At 39.9% G+C, this 27,792-nt stretch overlaps 1 protein-coding gene across 1 annotated transcript in view; it reads right to left on the minus strand.

The window, feature by feature from the left end:
• Positions 1-27,792, minus strand: part of SEMA4B (semaphorin 4B) — a 1,355,182-nt gene that overhangs the window by 280,959 nt on the left and 1,046,431 nt on the right. The gene's annotated exons all lie outside the window — the stretch shown is intronic.

The raw sequence follows: 27,792 nt of genomic DNA on the forward strand, positions 1-27,792 counted from the left end.
ACATTATGTCCTACGTAGGAGACTCTGGGGAAAGCAGACCAGAAAAACGGTGGAGGGAAAAGATTCCCAAATAAACATCAGAATTCAGGTAAATGAGGAAAAAGAAACGTGCAAATGTATTAAAATATTTAAAAAGAAATGAAAAATGGAGAGATACACAAAGCAAAGTATAATACAAGGTTGCATAACAGGAAGTTTAAATAAGTCATAAATCATAATATATAATGAGGAAAGGGACAGTGAGGATTTACACTGTATAGTAACCTGTCTTTGTTAAAAGCGTGCACATTTATGTGCATTATGATAGCACAGTGAGAATTCCAGTCTCTCAAAAGCTGGATTAGCCCAACATATATAGGCAGTACTGTTGTCTCCTGAAGAACTAGAAGGCAGAGAGTACAGCATACCAAACTGTTCTCAGCCAAAAAAAGACCAGGCAGTAAGCATGACTAACAGAAAGGAAAATGTCATATGATTTTCATGTAAAAAATGTATGTGATCTTTTACTTCACCTCTCCAGGGCACAAAACACACAGAAATGCTCTGTGAGCTTTCACTCACCATGATCTTTCAAAAAGTGATTAATAAGAATGCAAGAAGGTGTTTACATTTAAATTTCATTGTTTGTAAAGTTAATGCAACATCTTACACCACAGCAACAGCATATTACTACAAATTTAAAGGAAGTATATATAATACACCAGCTACTGCAGTTCCTCAGAACACATACCTGTACTAGACATATACAACTACAATATTTACACAAACTCTGCAATTTATAGTTTTACAGCTATAAGCAACTCGGTGCTTTGCACTGTTACACACACAAAGACTTGACATTAAACACCTCTATATTTTGCACTGATAAGCACCAATCCATCACTCTGCACGCAATTAATAACTCATAGTTTCACACCTATAAAATAAGTGTGCTTCACATAAATATTCAGCTTGTGTACCTCAACAGGGAACCAGTAACAGCAGTAAAAATCCAACACTGCTGTTATTTCCTCTTTGAACAAGCATGTGATGTGAAGTGTTTTAGTCCTGCTGCCATCTCTTATCAAGGTCATGCAACTTAATCAAGCAAGAGGAAGCACAAAAGAAGCAAACTATATGCTGTATTATATCTCTGCACAGTATGGGCATAAGCAACAAAAAACAGATGCACAGTAAAGCCTGTCCTGATCTGGGCTAGCCAACTGGCACAGGGGCAAGGGATCCATCTGTGCCACAAGTGACCCATGTTTGATTAATGGCCTGGATTCTGTATGACTGATCATGCTGTGGAAGGAGTGGTGATACTTTAATTTGCTCAGTTTTCCTGGAGAGGGGGTACTGGAGATTCACCATAGATGAGAGTTGCATGGAAGCCAGGTCACCATACTAGTGTCATGCCTAGCAGCGGTTATGCCTTTTGCAAGAGTGAACAGCAGCCCTGCACTGAGTCTATGTACAATGATCTCAACAGGCACTGAAAGGGTAAATGCAACAATGGTTTTTCATGAGGTCATACAAAAAATTCCCCAGCACCCACAGACAGAGCAGAGAGACAGAGATAAGGAGAGAGAGGGGGGTGTTTCACTCACACACAATTCTGGTATGGGATCTTTGTAACTGAATAACACTGTCAAAAATTCCTAAAGGATGAATTTCTTGAATTACAGCACTTCAGGACTTTTGAAAGTGACAGGATAGAACAGTACAATCATTTTAGTAATAAGGAAATTGGTGTAACATTTTAAAACCAAAATGCAATATTCCCTGACTTTTCAGAATAAAGTGTTTTTCCAAACGAGAAATGAGATGTGCTAAACAAACCTGGCCAGATGGCAGCAAAGGGCAAAAGGCTGAGTTTACTGACTAGATGACAGAACACAATGGACAGAGTATTTTTTGACAGCTTTGATATGGAGGCTGATGACCATGTGCCCACATTTGCATCTAATCTGGAACAACTTTAGCTGTATGTTGACTTTTTGCTCTGAGTTATTCAACGCGTTTAACAATGCTGTGTAGTTTAAACACTATATTCTGTCTTATAGGCCCATCAAATAACACTACAACACAGTTTACCCATAACTCACAGTGACTTTCAAATGAGCATTTGACCTTACCAGAGCTTTCTCTCTTTCTCTCTCACTCTCTTTCTTTTATACTTAACAAACAGAAAGTAGTTATTTGAACCTTACATGGGGTATTTTGCTAGAACACAAGAATACTACACTGTAGCTCAAAAGTCTTTCTTTTATGCTTAAAGTCCTAAGGAGGGCAGTCTAATAAAGTTTGACGTGGCTGACCCAAAAATACGACATCTTACCGCAGCACCTGTAATTAATAGTTGCTACTGCTGATACTGCGTACTCAGCAGATCTCACCATGCCCAGTCCTTTCCTGACAAAATTCTACATGTGTACCTCAGTTCCGCAGAGATGACCCAGACAACTCTGTTGCATTAAATAATTACTCTAATGAACTTAATAAGGACAAGCCTAAATTTTGAAGGAACAAAGAAAACTTTGTATAAACAGTTGGTTTCTCATCTTACTGTCACAAAACTAAGGTACTAAATGATTATGCTACAAAAGACTCAGCTTCCATCAGTACAGCTTTTTTTTTCCACATCTACTTCTAGTATACCCCCCACCACACACACACACACACACACACACACACACACACACACACACACACACACACACACACACACACACACACACACACACACTATTCATCATCTACATTATCACAGTGCTCTTTCTCAATCTCTATGGCAAGGTGAGGAAGAGAAGAGGGTGCCTGATTACAGTGTCATCTTGATAGCAGGGGAGGCCTTTCTCCTTATTCCTCTTAAATCCCTACCTCTTGGGCTTGTCATGCCTTGATATTAATGTTGTTTGAGTGCCTGTACTACCACATGCACAAAGTCAATTGTAGGTCATCTGCTTGTACTTTCCTTCACTTTGTATGCTTGAGTTAGAGCCCCTAGCCTCTACAGTAAGCTGCAGTATGGCAGATGGCAGGCAAACCACTCTCTCCCAGGATGGAACATCAGGCAATAAGCTACTCATTCCTAACACTTCAGCCTGCTCCTCTAGTGACCAGATCTATTATTGAAATCCATATCTTCTAGGCTGTACTTAGGACTCAATTCATCTACCTCATGAAATCTGCTCTTCATCAGCATAGATTTGATTTTGATTACCCATCCTCCTCTTCTTTCATTTCTTCTTCAATGAAACCTATGGCAGCCTGCATATGGAGGTACAGTGGGAAAACAGTATCTCCTACTCATATCATATGACTCTGCTCAGCACTGTTCCAATCAGATCTGACAAATAAGGCTCAGTCTCTCAAGGCTGGCTTATTCTCCTTGACTAAGCACCTGTTTATCCAACTAAGTCCAATAAAGTACACTGCTGCAGCTGCAACTTCTTAACCATGTATAACTACCTGCTGCCCATAAAATCCAACTCCAGCAATATATGCATTTGCACAGTTACTTTATCTGGTCTTCAGCCCCAACATCCCGCATTTCGATTATGCACACAAACAGTTCTCAGTAAGGTTTTGTTTCTCCTCATGTCATCTCATCTTCTGCTAAATCAACACTTCAGTACACTTGGGTATATTTGTACAATGGTGAGCAAACACTACATTGACATACAGACAAAAAAGGGATACCTCCATGAAATCATCTCTGAAACGTTATGTTACAGGCCAGCAAGCATAGCAGTTGGATTTATGGTTCTGACAACAGACAGTTAAGTTGTGTCAGATCCAGGTCAGTAGAGGGAGAATTAATCATCCAGGGAAAAGTTCTGCTTTACTATGAAGGGGATTTAAGGGACTGAATTCACTACCTATCTTACAGAGGAGACCAATGATGCACCAATTAGGCTTGCCTTCAGTAAAGGAATAGCGTTTGTTTAGTTGTTTGCTATATGTTGAACAGCTTGGTCTTATTAAGCCCATACCAGCTAGTTCCACTAAGCTTATATAGCTTGTTTTCAAGGGAGATCCAGGGTGATATTTATGCAGACTGGGGGGAAAACTGACTAAGATGTTTCCCTAGTCTTACCGTAAGTACCGTATGATCCTTAACATCTACATGAGCTACTCTCAAGTCAGAGAGATGACATCTCAGTTTAATGCCTCTTTCAAAGGACAACACCTCAGGAGTTCAGCAGTAACCTCATGATACACTGCAGTGTCAGTACTCAAACAGAAATCCAAGCAGTTGGTATGGGGATAGAACCTGCAGCCTGCTGATCTTATCAGCATTCAAGGTGACTGCATAAGGTGCTAAGCCACTGACACTGTAAACATTTCAACAGGTTCCACTGGACACCTTACAGATCTGGAAAAAAGTACATATGGACTGGAAATGACATCACTTTGCACCTGTATTTCACAAACATAATTGGGAAAAACTTTGTCGGCTAATTGAGCTATAGCCAGTATAAATTCTTAACATATTCCTGAAGATGAACTACAGTTACATCTGTCCATGGTAAAACACAAATTACTCTAAAGCACACATCCCTGATGTCAAAGGACTATATATAACAAAGTCATACATTAGGCACCCCAAGAAGGTAGGTCTTGACACAGTCAACAATGGAATTAAGAAGAAAACTATAGGTAAGCACAACCATGAATAGTTTCTAGTAGGGACTGCTAGTACATGGGGACATGCAGAAAGAGAACAAGGAACAATCATATATTTATCTTATGTAATATGTGATGCAGTGTAATTAGAGGAATGATGGAATGAGTGCTTTAATAGGACTACCACTGTACATAAGACATGGTGCAGTCTTCCTTGGACTACCCACTTGTCAATCCCAATAAAGTACTTTATGCACTGAAAGGAAATCGTTCCAAAGCCCACTGGATGAATGATGTACACTGAGGCATTGCTTCTTCCACAGCCATAGTTCTTAGCAGTACAGCAAAAGCTTTAGTATTTGTATTTGCTTGCCTCTGTTGCACTGACAGCTTCTCAGTACCTCAGACAGAAACAACCGAACTCTTTGTCGCAAAGCACAGCAAAAGTGCAGCAGACATACCCAGGGTATAAGGTGTACAGCAACACTCTCCTGGCTCATGCAGCCTACTCTGCTGCCGATATCAAGCTAAATTTGATCAAATTTTAGTAAAGATCTGCACCAAATATGCCAGTGCAACATCACACCACTCTTGGGTTTACCACAGCAAGAGTGCAGCAGACCTCAATTATCTATAATTTCTACAGCATCTGGACAACCATCTGGCTTGTACCACCCATCCTGCTGTCCATATCAAACAAGACCTGATTACATTTTAGTAAAGTCTCTTATACCAGAGCACTCCTGGGTTCATCTAGCAAATACATATAGTATGAAGCCACCATAATATATGTTTTGTTAACTGCAATGAATATTTGAGAGACATCTGTTATACTGCCTTTTCCTTTCCTTCCCTGGCCTGATTTTTATGAAATTGCTATAATTTACAAAAGCAATTATTCCACATACTTGCTGCATTTACTTTTAAACTGCAATGCACATGTTATATGATAACTTGCTTTAAAGCAACATTCTTGGACGCCTCCTTCTAAAAAAAATCCGTCCAAAAGAATGCTCCATTTCTGAGCTCCCTAAACTTTTCTGCACTGTTGATTACACTTGTGCAGAGCACAAAATAACACCCACTAGGTCAGTACTGTGGTTAGTATTACAAATATCTGCAGCAAGACCAGATCTGCTGGTAGCAAGGTTGAAGTCCTGACTGCAATGGTGGTGATCCCAGTTCAATCAATAGACCAGCTGGCTACTGGCCTTCATTCTAATCTTCCACATGTGTGTGTGTGTGTTTGTGTGTGTTTACTAGTACTGTGTCTTCACTTCAGATGGCGGCTAAGAGGGAGCACCCCATACTTCAATTGCCCTGCATCTGCAGTGATGTGCACATATAACAGACATGGTTTACTAAAAGTATGGTGTGCTGGGGAAAGAAAAGAGCCAGAAAGATCGCAGGTATTTTCAGCTGAATATGATGGCATCTACACCCCAAAATCCAGTATCTGTACATCCCCATATGTAAGTGGCAGCATAAAAACTTAAACGGTACTAGCAGTAGATGGCAAAGATAAAGGCAGAAGCACTGAGGAATGCAAAAATAAACATTGAAAAGAATAAACAAAATTAGCTTGCACTGATGACACAGAGGGACATAGCCTTGTCTACATCCCAGACAACATAGGTTCAATTAGCAGATTGGATGCACCATCATGATTGATCTCTAAAGGAAGCTGGGAGCATATGGGAAGTGTTTCACTGCAGAGGGCAAGGCTCAGGCTGAGACACACATGGTGGCGTGGAAGAGCTGCTGTAGACCCCACTGCATGCTAATCCTTGCTGGTGGGATGAGAGCCTGCAACTAATGGGGAATTAGGAGAAAACATTATCCATCAATAGTATGATGCTGTCCCAACTACACCAATCTCATCACAAGCCACAGACATAAGACAGAATTAGATCTGGGAAGGCTTATGTGGGCTTGTCATACCTGCTGGATGAGGAGAGGTACTGCGAGCAGCTGGGAGGCAAAAGGAGCATAAAAAACACAGAATGTGTGAAACTAATTTCATGCATACAGTTGACTGAGTGTGCAAATGTAAGATGGAAGCAACTGGCTCTATACTTTACTCTATTACTATCTGGCTGCTTGGCTTCATAGCATTGCATAACTACTTGTTCCACACCTACTTTGTTCAAGCATTCATCTGTGTTCATGAATATTGAAGCTTTCCTACAGCAGTTTATGTCTATATCTTCTCTATCTTGAAATTATTATGAGCTCCCAAACAGATGGCCTGCTATGGTTTATTTTAGTTTAGGCTTAACTGATGTTTCCTCGTTGCTGTTTGAATATAATTTGCTTGTCCTCCCGTCATCACTGAGCTCCCAAACAGATGGCCTGCTATGGTTTATTTTAGTTTAGGCTTAACTGATGTTTCCTCGTTGCTGTTTGAATATAATTTGCTTGTCCTCCCGTCCTCACCGACATTAGCATTCCTACATAGACTCCTCCTCCGACATTTTCTACCGTGTCTTAACACTGGGTCTCTTGGACATCCATACTGCCTTACTTAATTTTCCAAATAAGCTCTCTTTGCTGCTTTACAATTTGCTCCTACCTGTACCTCTGCTGGACCTTGATTAAAAATCTACTCCATTTTACACTATACATCATTTCTTCATTTTGAATAGTACTGCTTTCTCACTTGCATTGGCCGATTATTGGACTAGTGCTAGCTGACCTTTCACCTGCTATTCTTCCCAATTGCCGATTCATGATTTCTTCCACAAGTCTGCTTGCTCTTTTTACACCATAAGTCTGTTTCACCTGGCTTGTTCATACCAATTTTTTGGGTGATTTTCCCCTGAATTATGCAGTGTTTACAGCTGTGTTTTCATTACTTTTTTATCGGCTGCATTTTCTTTGCCTTGTTAGTTTTAATCAGAGTTTACTTCAGTTCTTTTATGCATTCTGAGGACCTACTATCTTATAGCATGTGTTTTTATTATGTCTGGATAGATTACATTTTGCCTTTATTTGACTGGATCGCGTTACCACACACTGTGTTCATCATAATTTGGTCCATATGGTAGCCACAGTCACACCTCTCAACTGCCTAGATTTTTTCAGAAAGTCCAAATTTTTGCCTTATATTGTTGGTCTGCTTGTCAAAAAATTGTATTTTTCTGAAAAATCACTGATGATTGAATTCACTAAATAAGGACAGATATTTCAGTTCAAATGCCATACCCTTCAAAAAATGCATGCTAATGCACAAACGGTTATTCTAATAACTTTCCAAGTTTATAAGAGGAACATTTAAAATCTGTCCCTAATTTTGGACCTTTGCACCCACTCCATTAACTTTTGACTCTGTATAGACTACTTCTGCTAAAAGGTACGGGCCTACAGCTGACCATAAGCTGCTTCTAGGACCTCTTGCTCCTCATCCACCAGGTGTGATGAACTTGCATTAGTTTTAACCTCATGTGTGCATTTGACTTCTCAAAGACTCTACATTTAACTTTAAATTACACATTTCATTGATTTATTTATTATGAACTTTACAGCTGCACTTTATTCTCAAACATTTGACTCACTCCAGGCATGGCATAGATGAGTCTGCATGTCCTCCCACGTTTACACGGATTTTCTCTGGGTACTCGGGGTATTTCCCCACATAAAAAATAAGCCCATAGTTGAATATCCTAAGTGATACTGAGTACATATGAATATCCTACGAGGGGTTGGCACCATGTTCGGGATTATTTCCTCTGCTTTACTCCTAGTCAATGTTAAGATAGGTTCCTGCTCTCACACATCCTTGAAAACTGGTTAATCAGGTCATCAGAGAAAGAACAAATGTTTCACTCTTTTTATACTGCTGTAATCATTTTACTCTGGTTTTATTTGCATATCCTGCTATTATGTGTGCTAGTTCTTATTCAGTTTCTAATACCCAGTGATTTTCTACGTCTTAAAACAGGGACCTGTCTTCGGATGTGTACATCTCTGCAGATCTGTTTTTATAGTCTGCTGGAGACACTGCATCCTTAAAAACACAGCAGTGGTGAACATGTCTGCTTAGGCTGGGGATCTCCCAAGTGGAGGGAAAGATTCACAGTTCAGGCATCTCTGTTTTGTCATGTGGACAAGTGTTGGCTACTCCAAGTCCAGCGATTCTGTGGAATGAAGAAATGGTTCCTGATTTTATCCCAGCATAAAGAGATGGGACATGTTCTCCCTTGGTCTGCACCTGGAGGCATTTCAATTCAGCTGCAGGACTGTAACTTGTGGAAGAGATATCTATCTGATCAAACTAAGGCTGGGTCAGAAGTTCTGGCTTGTTGGCAACACTGATCCAACCTTAGTGGCTATCCTCTGCTATTCAAGATCCAGGTTATGGCAGGCTCCGATGTGAAGTTTCAGTGCTTTCCCGCTCTCAAACTGTATTTAACACAGGAATCCAACTCCTTCAAGTATATTATGGGTTCATGAGCAAATTGTGAGTACCTCCATACCTCCTGTCAGCCTACTTATATGAAGACATTTTTCAGGAGCTCATGAAGTTCCTTGTTGCCTCAGTTTTGACTAGACCAAGGCAGTTAATTTTGGGTAACTTAACTAATTAGGTTGATATGGAAACAATGGCTGTTGTTAAATGATTTTATTACACTATGCAGACATTTGGGTTTGATCAGGTGGATACCACTTATCATCATGGACATACCCTGGACTTGTTTTTACAGCTAAGTCTGTTATCTATTGGTGTGGTAATGGAAACTGTCTCCTGGTATGACCACAGCTACATACATTTTGAGGCTGAACTTCCCACCCTGGGTGGCTCCCCTTTATCCTGATGTGGAGCATTGCAGGAATGCCACCTCTGAGGAACTCTATCCTGCATGAAATCACTTTCTTGTGGGGATCAGTGGGGATGATCCAGAAGAGTTAATTTCTGCTTATAAGTAGTTTTGACTGCTTTTCTCTAGCTTATTACCCCATGCTATGTTCAACCAGTCCATATTGTAGCACATTAACCTTAATATGACCACATACTGTCTTAGGTCCAAAAAAAGGATACAGCACAGATTTCACCATTACTGTCCACTGGTGGACAAAATTACACTGTATGAACATTACATTTAGTGCCAACTAGAAAACACCAATAAGAAGACAGCCTTTTTGTCCATGGAGATTTTTATTGTGACCAAATCACCAACAATGCTCTTTTGGGTGGTTGACAGGCTGAGCAGTCTAGGCTATCTTGACACCCAGAGGGCACTTTTAGCAAGCTTGCTACTTGACTATATGTAGCCAAGTTTGCCTCCATAAAGATTAGTTTTGCATGCATGGTGCTCCCACAAAGGATGATACTGGTGATACTGACCAGCTGTGGTCTGAGTCTGACTTACCTGATTCCTTTGAATGTGTCTCCTTACACTTTGGCATGCATCAGGTAACCAGTATTGTGGACCCTTGCCCTACCAGGTTCATTTTATGTTCCTTATGTCTTGTCTGGGGGACCATGGTCATCTTCTTCCATAAAGGATTATCCTATCCTCTTTGGAGTCAGTTGCCCTTTTATCCCATCTCAAGAAAGTCTTAGTTAACCTGATTCTGAAGAAATGCTCTGTGGAGTTTTTGATGACCTTTTTCACCCTATCACTCACTTTCATCTCATTGTCATAGTTCTGAAAAAGTTGGTCAATATGCAACTTGATTCGTTTTTTAATGATCTTGAACTCTTTGATCCTTTCCTGTCTGGTTTTCAGGCCCTCACAGTAATGACAGACTCATTACTAGAATCTTTAGTGATCTACTCATGGCAAATGAGTAACAGTTATGGTCATCCTTGATCACACAGTGGCTTTTGACATATCTTTTGGAATGTTTAGCCAAAAACTTTGGCATCAGAAGAAATGTCCTAGAGTGGTTTTCCTCCCATCTTTCTAAACATTCACAGAGGGTCCTTTCTGGCATAATTTCCTCCTCACTTTTTCCCTCTGGAGTGTGGTGCACTCCAGGGTTCAATTTTGAGCCCTGTTCTTTTCACTATGCATTTGCTGCCCCTCATGACAAGGTAGAGACAGCATTGCTATTGCTATGCTGAATTCATAAAGATATACCTTTCCATTTCTTTTCTAAGGATGCAGAATTGGCTTTAGACATCTTTACTGATAATCTGAACTGCATCCACCACTGGGACAGTCAATAATCAGCTCAAAGCTTAGTGCTGCAAAAATGATCACTGTGGCTACTCATGTTCTCAATTAATCAGAACTTCAAACTTTAAACCCTTGCATCATATCAGGGGTGACAAGCTGGAATTTGTGCAAAAAGGTACACAGGTTTGAGGTTATTCTTGGCAACAAACTGACATTTAAAGACCAAGTGTCAGCTGTTTTAAAGGAAAATACAACCCTAGAATAAAAAATCTTTGTTTTACTACATCTTTGTTTCTTGATCTATTTTAACACATCAGAATTACTCTCAGTGCTTTATTTGTAATTTTAGCCTGTTTTCCACAACATGGCCACCAATGGGGCTTGCTGTATGAATGTGATCTTGTTCTCCCTCAGTCTTTCATCTTTCCCATAATACTTTGTATGACTCATGCTAGACATAAGGAAGTAACTTTGAATTCCCATGCCATTGACATATAATGTGACTTGGGAGGGCCACTGTTGTTTGCTTTACCTTCTGTTAAAGGACTGCTTCAGTGTTTTCTTTTGTAGTTCAAGACGAATTGAGAGTCCCCTCCCCCTACACCACTGCAGAGGTGTTAAAACTGTCACTGCACTGAGACACCCTTGCAGAATCAATTAATCTTAGACTGCAAAAGAAAACCCTGAACAAAGGCCTGCAATTTAGTTACTTTTCTGGCTGTAGCTGGATAACTTCTAAGTATAGTGTAAAACAAGGTCTGAGACAAACATAAATGAGGGTGATTAGAGACAGAAAAGAAGCAGTCCTTTTACAGAATGTAGATCAGGAAACAAAAACAGAGTGAAAAACAGATTTTTTTAGTTTTAGGGTGGAGTTTTCCTTTATGTCTGTTTGCTTTCTTCTTAGGGACATTTCCAGAATTACTCCGCTGTCACCAGCAAAGGACTTAGCATTGGTTGTGTGTGCCCTGGTTTCATTACTCTCATTATGCCTAATGTAACTGTTGTTACCTTGGGCTTCTAGACTAAGAACTCGACCACATGCTGCTCAAGAAGAAATCGACTTCCTGGTCATCAGCTGAGACATCACGTTACCGTAACATCACAGCAGTCATTTGGAGCATTCACTGGTTGCTGGCTATGTCTCACATTGTTTACAAAGTTTTAGCCCTTATTTACTTAGCCATCCAAAATAATGGTCCCAACAAAAATACAAAATGTTAAATACTTAAACTGATGCAAAAGTATTAGCACTGTCCAGAAAATCAAGACATAATGAAAATAGTTTTTTTTTCTTTTTCTATTTTCTGTTCAGTTATTTCATAACATTGTAAACACTAACCATTGTTCTGAATGCCTAGAAAATCAAGATATTATGAAAACTTGTATTTTCTCTTTTCTGTTCATGTGCGTAGATCATTTTTGACAGGAGCTGGACTGTTCAGAATGGACCATCAAGATGGACCATGCAATCTAATAATTCTCTGAAGTCACTCAATTCCTTTCTTAAAAGTACAATGCAATCTGCATACAATTATAATTAAGGGGGAGATCCTCATGCACCTGAGGTGTGAAAGAGGAGAAGCCTACCACAAGGAAAAAAAAAACTGTTCTCTATCACTGTTTGTCTGTCCAGCCACTGTTTAAACTGGATATCAGATACTTCTCACTTTATGACCATTTGGCTCCAAAAGCTGGAAAAGACTTTGTGTGGTCCTACATCTGCAGCAGACTAGTTAAATAAAAATAAATAAAACTTAGTTCCCTGGACAGTTTCTATTCCTAACAGCATTCTAGCTTCATTAATTGCCAGTCTACTCACCCCACCGTCTATCCTTACTTCTATTTCCTTCATCATAGTGGCCTTAGGTCAACTGGTGACCTAGGCAAAAGGGCTCCATGGCGCCCCTCACCACACCACCCAGTGCTCCCATCCTGGTCTACCTACATTAAATAAATACTGGAAAAGCACCCCTGCTAGTGCAGCACCCTAGGCAGCCGCCTAGTTGGCCTATGCCTAAGGCCGGCTATGCCTTCATGGCTGAGCTCTACATCACCCTCCAGTTCTTCCTTTAGCAGGCTACTTTCCAACCATTTGAAATGTTTGTGAAATCAAGAAGCTAGTTCTACTAAAGCCTTTTTACCTTCACCTTATTTATTTATTTATTTTTTATACTTTCCAACAATTCTCTGGAATGCAGCCACATTTTACATTACTAAAACCAAGTCAATCAAATTGCTTCATTATATGTATTAAACTATTATCTTATTTGCTAGGTACTACATTTGTAAACTACTTTCTTTCAGATTTATCCATCATATTTGCAATATCTGTATTATCTATTATTCATCTAACTTATTCTCAACATATATCACTTTCTTATAATATAAGCTAGTGTTTTTTTCCTTGGCCTCTGCTGAATATGGGTCCTGCCCAATTTAATAATTTCCGAGTCAAACAAACACAAACAAAAGCATCACCTCATTCAGAGTCTCCTTTTCAAGTTTCACCTGCGCTCATTCACTTTTCTTCTTTCTGCCCTCTTGTTATGGATACCTCAGTACAAGAGAAGTGAAGATTTACTATGGAGAGCTGAGACACTGTTAGAAGTCATATAACAGCTAGGACGCCAGTCTAGCATTTTAACTGCTAGCCCTTCACCTGCCTTTAACTGCACTTTAACTTGAGAGAGGGTTATATTATTAATACTAATGGCTGTGCTAAATATTATTCAGCCCGGATCAGTTCTGGATAATTCATAATCAATGTTCCTGTGCATGAAACCACTTATAAAATAAAAACAAATAAATAAATATCTGAAGAAAGCAGAATTCATACAATCTTTTTCCTTGCTTCTCTCTCTCTCTCTCTCCAACCATTTCATTTGATTACGCAGTCCTTTATTATCGAAAGACATGGTTTACGTAAAGTGGCACAAACTAAACACTTTAGAAGATCACTGTGATCTATGTGCTACTGCAGGATGAACTTACGAAAGGAGAGAAACTCCTTTTGTGCTGCTGTTTTAATTTTGAACATAAAAAAATCATGTTCAGCAAGAACATCAGTAAGTGGAAACAGATTACGACAAAGACGAGCAAGTACGTGCTGCTCATTTATAAGAAACCAGATCGACTGGTCTTACCTGCATCTTTTAGCGACATTACTTAAATTACTCAAACAGTTCAGGGATTTAAATAAAGCTACTAGTGGAGTCCAGCAAATTAGTAAATGAGCCGCAGCATTACAAACAGGGCTTTGTTACAATTGTTTCTATTAAAACAAGCCACTCTGTCAGGCTAGCTGACTTTACACAGTAGCCACCTGTTAAACAGGTAAGCTCACTAGATGCATGCCCCTCTTTACAGCACCAGCGTATGGAGCACTCGCCACTTAAATGACTTTATTCAATCACACAACTTGCAAGTAGAGAGTAGGACTTGAACCCATGGCTACTTTAACTTAATTGGGCTACTTCCACTAAGACAAGAACTCGTTAAAGCTTTAGGGCACCAAAATAACTTTAGAATAAGCAGGTGATGTGATAATGCAAGTTGGCTCATATGGTCAAATCAGTAAATACAAACTGGTTACAGTGATATACTTACGTCTTTGAAAACGTAACTGTTTAAATACAATGTTTTTTATATGATGACCCCAATGTCGGTAATATCAGTAATGAATGAATGAATGAATAACAACTACGACTGTAGTAAGACCTATCTGAAGTGAAAATAACAACAGTAATGAGCAAATGCTGCTTATAGCTTACACAGTACATACGTAGTTAAAGGGAAAGAACAAATAAGGCAGCTCTGCAACTGCACCTTGACATTTGATTTAAAGCTCCTGAGCTAAGGACAGTGTTCTGTTAATACTGTGGAAGCACATGTAGCCTTAGTCTTGGAGAAAAATTTGAGAAGGACCCATACATGACAATTCCTGCATGAATGCTGCCAGGCGACAATATACACATACCTTAGGCTATGAGCCAGCAGGGCGACAGTGCTGAAAATATCACTATACACAATTTAGGTTCTGAAGCATATGTTTACCTTCATTCTTGTCAATTCAGAAAATACAAATGATGACAGATTCAAATCTCCGGCCTTTATGAAGCAGACTGTTTTGTGGCTGCACCTCTAACTAAATCATATTTATAAACCTATTACTAAAATTAAGAACTACACTTGCATATAGTGTGCTGGTTTAACAGCAGTTTCCTTGATGAGCCAGTGGCTATTTAACAAATGTTTGGCTATGTCTCTGAGCTACCATTGAGCTATACTATGCAGTCCTGGGTTTGATTCCCATAGTCAGCACTCAAAAACTATGAAATTCTGACAAAAATAATTGAAGCAGATAGTCTTGTTCCTAGTGGCTTACTGGTTAACAAATGAACATTTAAAAAGTGTTTTTAATGTTAATATGGAATCTGAGAAGATGGCTTCAGATTTTGCTGCAGATGCTCGGACTATAGCGCAGTACCTTACAAAAATCAGTGGCATGCTGTAAAACCTCTAGCCCTTCCTTACAGAAGAAAAAAAGACACTTTGTTTCAATACTGTCCAAATACATACGAAATCTCACCAAAAAGCCAATAATAAACATGGACAAAATAAAAAATGCACAAGAAAAAGATAAACTGTAAAATGCAATTCAGTTTTTCTAAAATAACCAGCCACGTGGTTTGGGGCTTAGTAAACCAGAAACATATTAAATCAGCTATGTTTAGCTCAGATATTATCTTACAAAAAACACTTTAGTGCCATTTCAGGGAACTTGTTCAGCCTATTTAACGACAGAAGTTGTCAGAAAAACACTTTAGTGCCATTTCAGGGAACTTGTTCAGCCTATTTAACAACATAAGTTGTCAGTATAGCAGTAAGGGAGCAGCAGACAAGGGTAAAGGTAGATTTTTTAAATTTCTGCACAGTGTGCAACAGGTCTGCCTCTGCTAAGATCTTTGGCATCCCAGCACCCTGACAGCTACACCGCTCCCACACTGAAAAATATCAATGTAACACCATTTGTCTGAAGTCGGTATGTGGTATGGCTCTGACATGGTAAACAAAAAAGTCCTGCTAATGTAATATACTCAATAACTGTTTATGTAAGAGACCATGACTGATCCTCTGATATTGCGATATTGTTGTGCTTCAATCAAATGGACCCTTTGCAACTCTTAAAATTACAACTTATACCAAGTGTTGGTAACCTCAGATTTAGTTACAATGAAGAGGGGCTTTTGGCTTGATTGTGCCAAAAAGTCCCCCAAAACTCTGTTCATTTGGTTGTGATCAAACAGGTTTCTCTCAACCAGCAATCACTTAAGATGAACCATATGCCTACTACTCTTCCAGAGTAAAAATTAAAAATATGCAAAGTAGAAGGGTTATGCATACTGCTAGAAGGTGCAATACAATTGTGTCTTTACTATGGCATGCAATCAGCTATAGCACACACGCTGGAATGCTGATAATTATTCCTCTGTGTAATACAATCCCCCATAGTCATGGACGTGAGAACAACATTGCTCCGGACATGGCTGTATTCCATAGTATTATGATGAACAACAACTCAGCATGACCCAAGCTGGGGGAGAGAGAGAGAGAGACAGTACGATTTCTCATTCTTACTATACATTCAGCTTGAAGGCCTGCTGTATCTCCAACACTTTGTTGTGTGCCATTCCACTTTACTGCACTAATTTATTATTTATTTATTTATTTTACATTTGTTGACCGGGCTAGTCTAACTGGATATATGCCCATTTTCGGTAGAGGCCCAGGGAGAAAAGCTCCAAGCATCTGACAAGAATACAATATATAGTAATAGTCAAATGAATTACAGCACATTGTTTACATTGTGGGTCAGATAAACTTGTACAGAGTCCTTTAGTAGGTTTAAGCTAAGATCAAATACAGTGAGCAAACATTTGAGAGAGAGCAATCAAAAAAAATGTTTTAAATTGGAATTTTTTATTTATTTTTTTTTCAGTACTATAAAGGAAATCATTATTACAGGTAGGCGACATAGAACAGTGGAGTAGAGAAGTGTAGAGAGAGCAAGAAGGGGAATGATATCAGTCAGGGTTAGAGCAGGGACAAAGCCAGTGAGTTTTAAGATATTCTTTAAGATGCTTTTTATAAAGAAGAGTGGAAGCAAGGGCGGAAAGTTCAGTAGGAACCTGGTTCCAGCTTTTTCCTACTGTGTTGGTGAAAAGTGAGTCTCCAGCTTTGTTGTTGGATTTAATAGTGGAAACTAGAAGCTTATTAGCTGAGCACAGTGTTGCAAGATTTTTGTAGGGGGTAATCACATTAGTGAGGATTGGGGTATTATTAGGGTGGTAAATGATCTTTTGGGTGATAACAAGTTGTTGACAAAGTGGTTGGTTCTGCAGTTCTAACCATCCCAGTTGTTTGAGGTTGTGACAGTGGTGAGTTCTAGTGGGGGTGCCAGTGGCAAATCTGGCTATGTTATTGTAACTGGTGGAAAGTTTTGTGAGGTTGTTTTTAGATAGATTGGTATATATTGCCAAAGCATAGAACAGGGTAGAGATCAGGTGGGTCTGGGCAATAGTGATTCTGGCTGAAGGGGTAAAGAAAGGTTTGATTCTGTAAAGGGTGCCTAGTTTTTTGTTGACAGACTTTATTGTAGAATTAATATGGTCATCATAGTTAAGGTTGTTACCGCGGTGGTGGTGCTCCAGTAGCGTTGTCGCCTCACAGTAAGATGTTGTCCTGTTTGATTCTCAGCTAGAGCATCTTCTGTGTGGAGATATGCGTGAATGGGCGTACCTTCATTGAAGGTTGTGCGTCAGGGCCGGCAACTCGGCACGTAAAAAATCTACTGCCAATCATTAGTGGAAAGGAGTTCCGCTGTGGCGACCCATAACCGGGAAAAGCCGAAAGACACAACAACAATAGTTAAGGTTGTTATCAATTGTTACTCCCAGTAGATGGGTTGTAGTGTCAGGGGATATGTTAGTTCCACTGTTAGAGGTTACTGTGAAGTGCAGTTGAGGTGACTTATGAATAGGAGCAAAGAGCAATAATTTAGTTTTTTTGGGGGGGGTTCAGAAGGAGGCAGTGTTGCATGAACCAATTTTCAACACTGTTAAATACTGTTTCGGTGAGGGACTGGAGAGAGGTTATGGACTTGGCTGAACAAATTAAAGTAGAGTCATCTGCATATTGTATGCAGGTGGCTTGAGGGATTTTGGTATGTAGATCATTAATAAACAATGAAAAGAGAAGCGGTCCTAAAATAGAGCCTTGAGGTACTCCATTGTTCACAGGGAGGGATGTAGAAAGATTATTATCCTAAAGTACTGCTTGCTGTCTGTTTTCCAAATAGGATTTAAACCATTGTAATGCTTGTGGATCAAGTGATTGGGCTTTTAGTATGTCAATAAGCATGTTATGGTTCACCATATCAAATGCTTTTGAAAGGTCAATAAATAGTGCAGAGGAAAAAGTGTTATTGTTACGATTTTTGTTTATGGAGTCAGGAAAAGGATAGCAGGGCAGTTGTTGTGCTATGGAATGGCCTAAAACCATGCTGGCAGTTGGCAAGTAAATTGTTATGGAGAAGGTGGTCAAGTAGTTGTCTGTGTATGCATTTTTCCATTATTTTAGCTATTGGAGACAGTAAGGCGATAGGCCGAAAGTTGGAGAGTTCGGTACATGATTGCATGCCATAGTAAAGACACAATTGTATTGCACCTTCTAGCAGTATGCATAACCTCTCCTACATATTTTTTTTTTTTTTTACTCTGGAAGAGTAGTAGGCATATGGTTCATCTTAAGTGATTGCTGGTTTCTCACCTGTTTCTGTAATCACCTGTTTCTCTCTCACATCTGCTGGGTCTGTGCCGAAATAACTTCACACAAGCCCACAATGCTAATCCAGCAGAGTACAAATCAGCTGCATAAGGAAACTTGTATGTGAAATCCCTTTAGATTGTTAGGACAAGCCTTGCACAACCTAAATATTTGACACTGTGATTGTACGGACTAAGTATGGCCTAATAGGTGCAGTGTTGAGTCACACTACTCCACTGACCTGGTCACAGCAGAACTGTAACACATATCAAAGTCTGCCACTATGCAACACAGAACTTTTACTTAATCCCAAGGACTGTAGGGTCACAGACTCATAGGTTACTACCAGGCAGGTAGTCTGAATAACTATATAGAACATAACCATGCAGCCTAGGTTCACAATGCATGTATGCTACTAGGAAAATGGACAGGGATATAGCCTTTTGCGGGACCATCCTGTAGTACTGATAATTAAGATTTAGATAAATGAATTGCCAAATCTGGTTTGCCAGTGTGTGAAATGTGGTGCAGCTGGATGTGGTTATTATCTGGACGGCCTACTAGAAATACTGTTTTCATAACTTCTTGACTACTGAACCATATTGTTTACTGTAATTCTGAAATCACAGAACCACATTCACTTTCCACACTTCATACCACTTTAGTCTAGGTTGTAAAGTTCTCATTATACTCCACATTTTATAGCACCATAAATGGAAGTAATAGAAACATCCATTCTGAACATTGTGGCTGAATGTCATGTGGCAAAATTTTACATGTAATATATGAGCAAAGTAAAAACACAGGATTGAAAAATTAATGCCAGATGGGTGGGTTGTTTTTACAGAAGAAGCCTCCTACCAAGGCTCCTCTCTGCTACTTGGGTTGTACAGAAATCTTTGTCTCCTGCACTCTTCAGTTTTTAAACAAACATGTTCACTACACATCATACAGGGGATGGCTACTGGCAACAGTTGTGTTAATGTTGCACAAACCTGTCCTTATTTTGGAACCCCAGGTCAGTGGAGTAGCATAGAACAGCAGTGCACTTGTGCACATCCAGGTCAGTGGAGTAGTGTAGCACACCAGTACACTTGTGCACGTCCAGGTATGTGGCATTAAATCGACTACGCTGTTCACTGAGACCAAATCACACACACAGGTGCACATGACCAGATCACACTTGCACACATGTGAGAATGTGCCTGCGCACGTACACACACACACACACACACACACACACACACACACACACACACACACACACACACACACACACACACACACACACACACACACACACATGCTACCCTGACTTGGGGATTGCAAACAATGGGATACAGAAAAAATCCTTGCCTAATACACCACAATAACAAAACATAAAAATGTTGATATAGAGCCCTGTGCTAGCTTAATAGATGAAAAAACAAAGCGCAATGCTTATGTGGGGGCAATCCTCCTGCACACTCACAACCCCGCAAAGTTAAATATACTAACTCCAAGATCACACAACAGTGTGAAAAAGAGCAAAACTCTAATCTCCACTGTTCAGTGATCTACATATATGCATTAAAACACATTTAGACAAAACAGTGATTACATTAAACTAGCCAGAGCATCACTGCTTTGATGAAAGAAACATTTGACAAACAGATATGGCTATCTACACATCCATATATGTGTAGTTACACAGGCTTGTTTCCATTAGTGTAATAGTATTCCCTGTATACCTGAGTGCAGCAGCTATCATGGTTTCTGTGTTAGGGAGCATGTATATTTTACTTATTTATTTTACATCTGTTGACCGGGATAGTCCGACTGGATGCATGTCCATTTTCAGCGGAGGCCCGGGGAGAAACGCTCCAAGGGTAAGCAGATACAGCATTACATAATACCAGCATTACATATTACAAACAGACTATTTACAGAGATTACATAAGTAAGCAAATTAAACAAGTTCCACAGGTTACAGTTAATCCTGAGCACAAGTCAGGATTAAATTAAATTACACAGTAAACTGGTTAACAGATTTTTACACATTATAGAGAGAGTTAGCCAGGCTTGATACATTGACATAGCCAGTTAAGTGACAAATGTTGTTTGAGTCTAGTTTTAAATTGACCTAAGGTGGAAAGTAAGGTAATATCAGCTGGAAGAGAGTTCCAGGATCTACGTACAGAGTTTGCAAAGAGAGAATCACCGGCTGTGTTATTAATTTTGCTAGTCTGAATTAGTAGTTTGTTAGAGGATTGAAGCGGTCTAGGATTGTTATAGGGGTGATAATATTTTTAAGTGCAGGAGTATTGTCCGGATTATAGAGGATTTTATAGGCCATATTCAGTTGGTTATACTGGATTAGGCTGGGTAGTTCAAGCCACTCAAGCTGATTTATACTGATGCAATGATGTGTCCTAAAGGGCAGCCCAGTGGCAAACCTGGCAATGTGGTTGTAGCAAATTGAGAGTTTGTTAAGGACAGTCTTGTTTAAATTCGAGAGTAGAGGGGATGCATACAGAAGGGTTGAAAGAAGGTGAGAGCGAGCTATGGCAATTTTAGCTGGAGGGGTTAGGAAGGCTTTTATTCTGTAAAGTGACCATAGTTTTTTATTGATGGTTTTGATAGTTTGGTTAACATGTAGGTCAAATTTTAGATTATTGTCTATGATGACACCTAATAGTTTTGTAGATGGGTCAGGGGAGATTATTGTGCCATCATTTGATTTTATGGTAAAGGTGAAAGCGGTAGACCTACGTGTTGGTGAAAATAACAGCATTTTAGTTTTTTTGGGATTTAGGATCAGACAATGTTCAGAAAGCCAGTTTTCTATTGTATTAAAGGTGGTCTGGGTAGCTGACCATAACTCTACTGGAGATGTGGCTGAGCAAATCAGAGTAGAGTCATCAGCATATTGGATACAGCTGACTTTTGGGATGACAGTATAAAGGTCGTTAATGAAGATGGAGAGCAGCAAGGGCCCTAGTATAGAGCCTTGTGGTACTCCAAGGGTGTTAGGTAGAAGATTAGAGAGTTTGTTCTGCCAGAGGGCAGCCTGCTGTTGACCATTTAGGTAGGACTGAAACCATTGGAGGGCTCCAGTATCTAGACAGAATGTTTGCAGGGTGTGGATTAAAAGTTGGTGATCAACCATATTGAATGCCTTGGAAAGATCCGAAAAGAGGGCTAAGGATATATAATTATTGTTGCGATTATGGTTTATGGTGTTGGTAAAGGCTAGGAGGGCTGAAGTAGTGCTGTGATGAGGACGGAAGCCATGCTGAGTGTCTGCCATAAGGCGATTCTGGATTAGGTGGTGCATGAGTTGTCTGTGAATACATTTTTCCATAATCTTTGCAAGTGGAGAGAATATAGCTATTGGCCTATAATTGGAGAATTCAGTAGAGCTGCCTCCTTTGTGAAGTGGGATTACATAGGATATTTTCCAGATGGTGGGAATTTTAGCTTCTACTATGGTTCGATTGATTAGTATTGAGATGGGGTAAGCAATAGCATCAGCTGATTTTTGTAGGTACTCGGCAGGGAGTTGATCAGCAGAAAGTGTAGTGGGTTTTAATTTTTGATCAAGGTACGAATAAGTGAAGTGGTGACTGCTTGGAAGCTGAATGTGAGTAGGTTTCTAGGGTGCTACTTTCAGGACCAGGGAGCTAGGAGGTAGTTGGCTAGCTAGGGCTTGAATTGTCTCAGTAAAGAATTGGTTAAAACTATCAGAAACATCTTCAGGGGTTTTATCAATAGTAGCAGCAGGGATTGGGGTTGAAGTTTGTCCAGGATGTAGTAGATTATTTAAACCTGCCCAAAACTTTTGAGGGTTATTTTGATTTACTGTCTGTTAATTACAGTAGTATTGTTTTTTGTCTTGTAAAATTGATTTTTTGGTTTTGTTCCTGGATTGCCTGTATTTAATGTGATCTTGTGGGTCTTTAGAAGAACACCATAAAGCCCATGCTTTGTTTCTAAGGGTAATTTTGAGTTTAGACTCTATAGAAAGCCATGGCGCAGTTTTTGCCTTGGTTCTCTTTGAACAAACAGGTGCATGCAAATCAAGGATCTCAAGGAATTTGTTGTTAAAGTATGCTACTGCTTCCTCTAAGGGGAGGTGTTTTAGAATAGACCAATTACATGAGTTTAGTTCTTGTTGGAATTTGACAGGGTCAAAGTTTTTATTGTTTCTAACCTTTCTGAGTAAGGGTTGTTGGGAATTAATGGTTTTGTGCTTAATTACATATGTGAGAAGGTGATTGCTTAGGCCATTAAGGAGGGTACCAGAGGTGTACAGTTGGGGGTGACTATTTATGAGTACCCAGTCAAGTATACTTTCTTTTTGGTTGGGTTTACCTATCCTGGTAGAGGTGGATATGATTTGTGTAAATGCATGCAGGATAATATGGGTGGTTGGGGATTCTGAGGAAAAGGTGCCCCAGAGTATGTTAAAGTCTCCAAGTAGTAGGGTTTCTTGGATTCTAGTGACATGATAGCCAGTGCAGGATATCTTCAAATGTAGGTATATTGTTACCTGGGGGAATGTACATACAGATGTTATTAATGCATTTATTTTTATTAAGTTGCAATTTGGTGGCAAGAATCTCTGAGTTATTAATCTGAGGTGGTTGTAGTACATCTAGGGTGACATTCAACTCAGATTTATAGAGTAAAGCTACTCCACCCCCTTCCTCGAAGCATGATCCAGCCTGTGTATGTTGTACCCAGGTGGTAACACTTCAATGTCTTTAGTGTTAGGTTTTAACTAGGTTTCAGATAAACAGAGAATCTCAGGGGAGTGGACATTCAGAAGTGCATGCAGTTCATGTACCTTGTTATTAATGCTTCTAATATTGAGAGGACAGACTAGGTGATAGTTAGATGGCCTATTAGTTGTAGGTTTGTAGCTTAGATTGCAAGTAGAGGGGGTATGTGTATCTGAAGTGAGTGGGCCAGGGTTGGGGTGAATATCACCACCAAGTATTAGGTTGAGTCTATACTTGGTGATGAACTTCAGGAATTTGTTTATTAGTTTGTGGTAGTGTTTGGATCTCGAGCTAATGTGCCTGGGGTTGGGATGTTGATAGACTGAACAAGATGTTGGAAAGGATCTGGTACTTAAGTATGGTTGAAGGTGGAAGGATTTACAGATGGGGTGATAGTATGGCTTTTGGGACCTGAAATCCCATGAGAAACTGGTTTTCATACAAGGTAAGGAGGTATGGTGTGAACAAGAGGGGTAGTAAAGAGGAGTATATCATTATCTGTGATTCAGCTAGTGAGTTAAGGAACTGTTTTACCTGGAGATGCAACACAAGAAGATAGAGTGGTGAGGTAAAGGTACTGGAAGGGGGGATGGGAAAATGCCATATGAAAGCTAACAGGTGCTATTAAAATGTAGGTAGTAGAATGGGGGTGGGTGGAATTATCCCAGATGAAAGCAGATAGGATCTAGAAAGTGGGCGAGTGGCTATAGTACTATAAATTTAGAGGTACTGGGGAGGTAGGGAATTGGGGGCAGGAGGGAGCAAAAGAGCCCGAGCATAGCAAGGGCTTAATGTGGGCTATTGCAGTTTACAAGGTTTCCTAAGGTGTCCTAAAGCTATAAGGTAAGTATTACAGCTCTTAATGTAAGAGTCAATTTACTGCAGTTACAGGGGAAGGAGGCAACCACTCAAGTAGAAACAAAGAGCCCTATGGCTGACCAATATGGTGACCTGCTTAATTACAAAGCACTGTAAGTGAAAGCTTAACAAATGCTTTTTGTGTGTGCAACCTACTCTGTTTAAATGTTGAGAGAAACTGATTGCAGTCCTGTAGACACCGTTTTGTAGGGAACTTTAGAGTTCAATCTGTTTAAATGTTGAGAGAAACTGATTGAAGTCCTGTAGACACCGTTTTGTAGGGAACTGTAGAGTTCAAACTAAGACACACCAGGTCAGCCAAGGGGGGAAGAGGGAGGGAAATCCTAAACACCTAGATCTGAAAATATTTATAGGTAATCTCATTATCTAATGGCACTTTATTCATGATCTCTACTTAGGACTTCTGCAGGCCAATGTTATACTCAATTATTTGCCTATTTATTTATTCATTTGTATTTGTTCACTGGGAAAGTCCATCTGGGCACAAAAGGAAAACATTTCAGTGGACGCCCAGGGAGAAAAATTCCAGTGAAATGCAAGAAGAAAAAAATGTACAGAAATACAATATGCAAGTACAAGAAGACAGAATTGCAAAATACAAGAAAGAAAAATGTATCAAAATATTATTGAACATTAAAAAATATTGTACATTCTACAATGGAAACAAACTACATCAAATATCTTCTTGCAGCCTAATAAATAGGCGTTATGAAACTTAGTAGAAATATGAAGTAATGTAAACTAACTATGCTTCTAAGGAATTATATAATATAAAACATCTTCTAGTACTGTGTATCTAAATGCACTACATAAACATGTATCAGCCAAGGAAAAAATCAAGTCAAACAAATAACTCGTCAAATATAACCTTATGATATAGCAAGGGAGTGAGATAATATCATCACCCTTGAGTCATGTCAACAGGGATAAGTAGTGAAGCAGGATGAGGATGACAGAAAAAAGAACAGTTTTAAGACTGTGCAAACAGAAAATGGAAGAAGGTATTGACAGAGAAAGTACAGTTGTGTACACTTACCACAAATGGAGATGTTCAAGTGTATTCACTGTTGCAGTCATCACCTGTGGGTTATCCCTACTGTGGTAACCCTCGGCCGGCCCGAATACCAGAGTCAATGTTTTTCTGTGTCGGCTGCTGACATTTGCTGCCTGATGTCAGGTTATCAGTACTATAAAGGAAGGCAGTCGACATCATTACATTAGTTTTTCTTGCCCTAATCAGTCAGAGGCCCAAATAAATATGGTAAAGTGGTCCTGGTGGCTAAAAGCCACCATTAGAAACTTATGTGTCCCTAAAGAAAGAAGATATAAGGGGGAAGGAGGGTGGGAAACCAGGACTGCAACAGTGAATACACTCAAACATTTACATTTATGGTAAGTGTACACAACTGTACTATGTTCTTCCTGTTTCACTGTTGCAGTCATCACCTGTGGGAGGATTCCCAAAGCTGTGGAGAGGGGTGGTAGGATTAGTAAGAGACCTAGGAATGGGTCAGCATGCCCTGCAAAACTGCAGAGGCAAACCCTGCCCTAGCCTTAGAAAATAGAGGCAGGTGGTAATGCTTGGTAAAGGTATGGACAGAAGTCCAGGTGGTAGCTTCCAGGATGTCCCTGGTGGGAACTCCTCTGAGGAATGCTGTGGAAGTGGAGGCTGCCCTAGTGGAATGGCTTCGAATAGACTTGGGGGGTGGTTCCCATGCAATCTGTAGCAGAAATGGATACAGTGTGATATCCATTTGGAAATGGTTTGTTTGGAGATGGGCTTCCCCTCTGCCCTTGGGGCAAAGCTGACAAGTAGTTGGTCTGTTTTCCTGAAGGGTTTAGTACGGTCTAGATAGTATCTGAGCTGTCTATGTACATCTAGTGAGTGCAGAATTCTTCCCCCCTTGTTGTGAGGGTTAGGAAAGAAGGTGGGTTGATATATGGCCTGGTTGAGAGTTACATTAGATACCACCTTGGTCATAAAGGAGGGATTAGTCCTCAGGGAGACCCTGTCTGCATGGAAGATGATGAAGGGATCAATAGCCATCAGTGCCTGAAGTTCTGAAACCCTTCTGGCTGAGCTGATAGCTAGGAGAAAAGCAGTCTTCCAGGGGAGGTATCTTAGTTCTGCTGAAGCAGCAGATTCAAAGGGTGGTAAAGTTAGTTTTTCCAAAACATAATTCAGGTCCCAGGCTGGAGTGGATGGCCTTCTGGGAGGTCTGATATTAGAATCCTCTCTGAAAAATTGTTTAGTCAAAGGATGGGAGAACAGGGGCTGTTCTGTATCAAAATGAGATGAAATGACTGAGGTGTGGATTTTAATAGAGGAGAAGGACAGGCCACTATTAAGTAGCTCCACTAGGTAGTCCAGGATAAGAGGGATGGAAGATTGTGAGGTATTGCCCCCTCTGGTGTGGCTCCAGGAGCAGAATCTTTTCCATTTTCCTGCATAAGATGTTCTGGTGCTGGGCCTTCTGGCCTCTGTGATAATGTCTAGGAACTGTCTGCTTAACAGGGGCCCCATGTTTGCCTTTAGAGTATTAGCCATGCTGACAGTTTGAGAGCCTGTATGTCTGGGTGCAGCATTCCCCCCACCACTTGAATTAAGAGGTCTGAGATCAGGGGAAACTGTCTGGCAGGCTGTAAGTTCAGGCTACGCAGTAAGGGGTACCAATGTTGTCTGGGCCAATCTGGAGCAATGAGGATAGCCTTTGGTCTCTCCTCCCTTACTTTGATCAGTATCTTGGGAATAAGAGGCAGAGGAGGGAATGCGTACATTCAAAAACAAATTGCTGGAACCACTGAGGCTGGAAAAAACACAGGAAAATCATACACGTAGTTTCCAAAACTTAATGGTGCTTCCTAGTACCTCGGCTAGGTACCTTCAAGGGGTCTATATCACATAGTTGAAGCTTTATAAGTTCAAACACGTAATGTTCGAACCATTATGTTCGAAGTTACAAAACTTCAACTATGCATAAAAAAAAAAAAAAAACAGAATGGAAAACAAAATAAACTGTTTTAAGCAGGGGGGCAAGCCCCCCTGCACCCCCTACATCTCCCCACACCCCCCGCTACTTAAGTATACCACCTCTGAGATCGCACCACATTGAACAAAATGGAAACCTCCACTTATGGAGATTTCCACTGAAACGCTTGAACCTTTACAAATTTGAACTTATGGTCTCGACTATATGAGGTTCAAACTTGTAAAAGTTTGACTACATGACAGGAACCCACCTTCAAGGGAATAATTCTCACACCACCCCAAATCATCTTATATAATAGACGCAATCAAACAATCAGTGACATCACCCAATTAATTACAATTGTTACAAAAACTTAACCCTTCTCATTCCAAGTTACAAAAACATTACATAACATTGTTCATTTTGATTTTAGCACACAAACACCGGAATATCACAATGTTCTTGAATAAAGAACATACCTATTATAAATGTTATACTACATTGTTAATAAATAAATTTAATAACTTTTAAAGTTGTACAAACTACGTGTGTGACTTTGCTGTGTTTTTTTCAGCCTCAGTGGTTCCAGCAATTTGTTTTTTGAATTTGTGGTTTATCCAT

Source organism: Protopterus annectens, chromosome 7.part0, assembly GCF_019279795.1.
Source record: "Protopterus annectens isolate FY-2018-M chromosome 7.part0, PAN1.0, whole genome shotgun sequence".
Taxonomy (NCBI): domain Eukaryota; kingdom Metazoa; phylum Chordata; order Ceratodontiformes; family Protopteridae; genus Protopterus; species Protopterus annectens.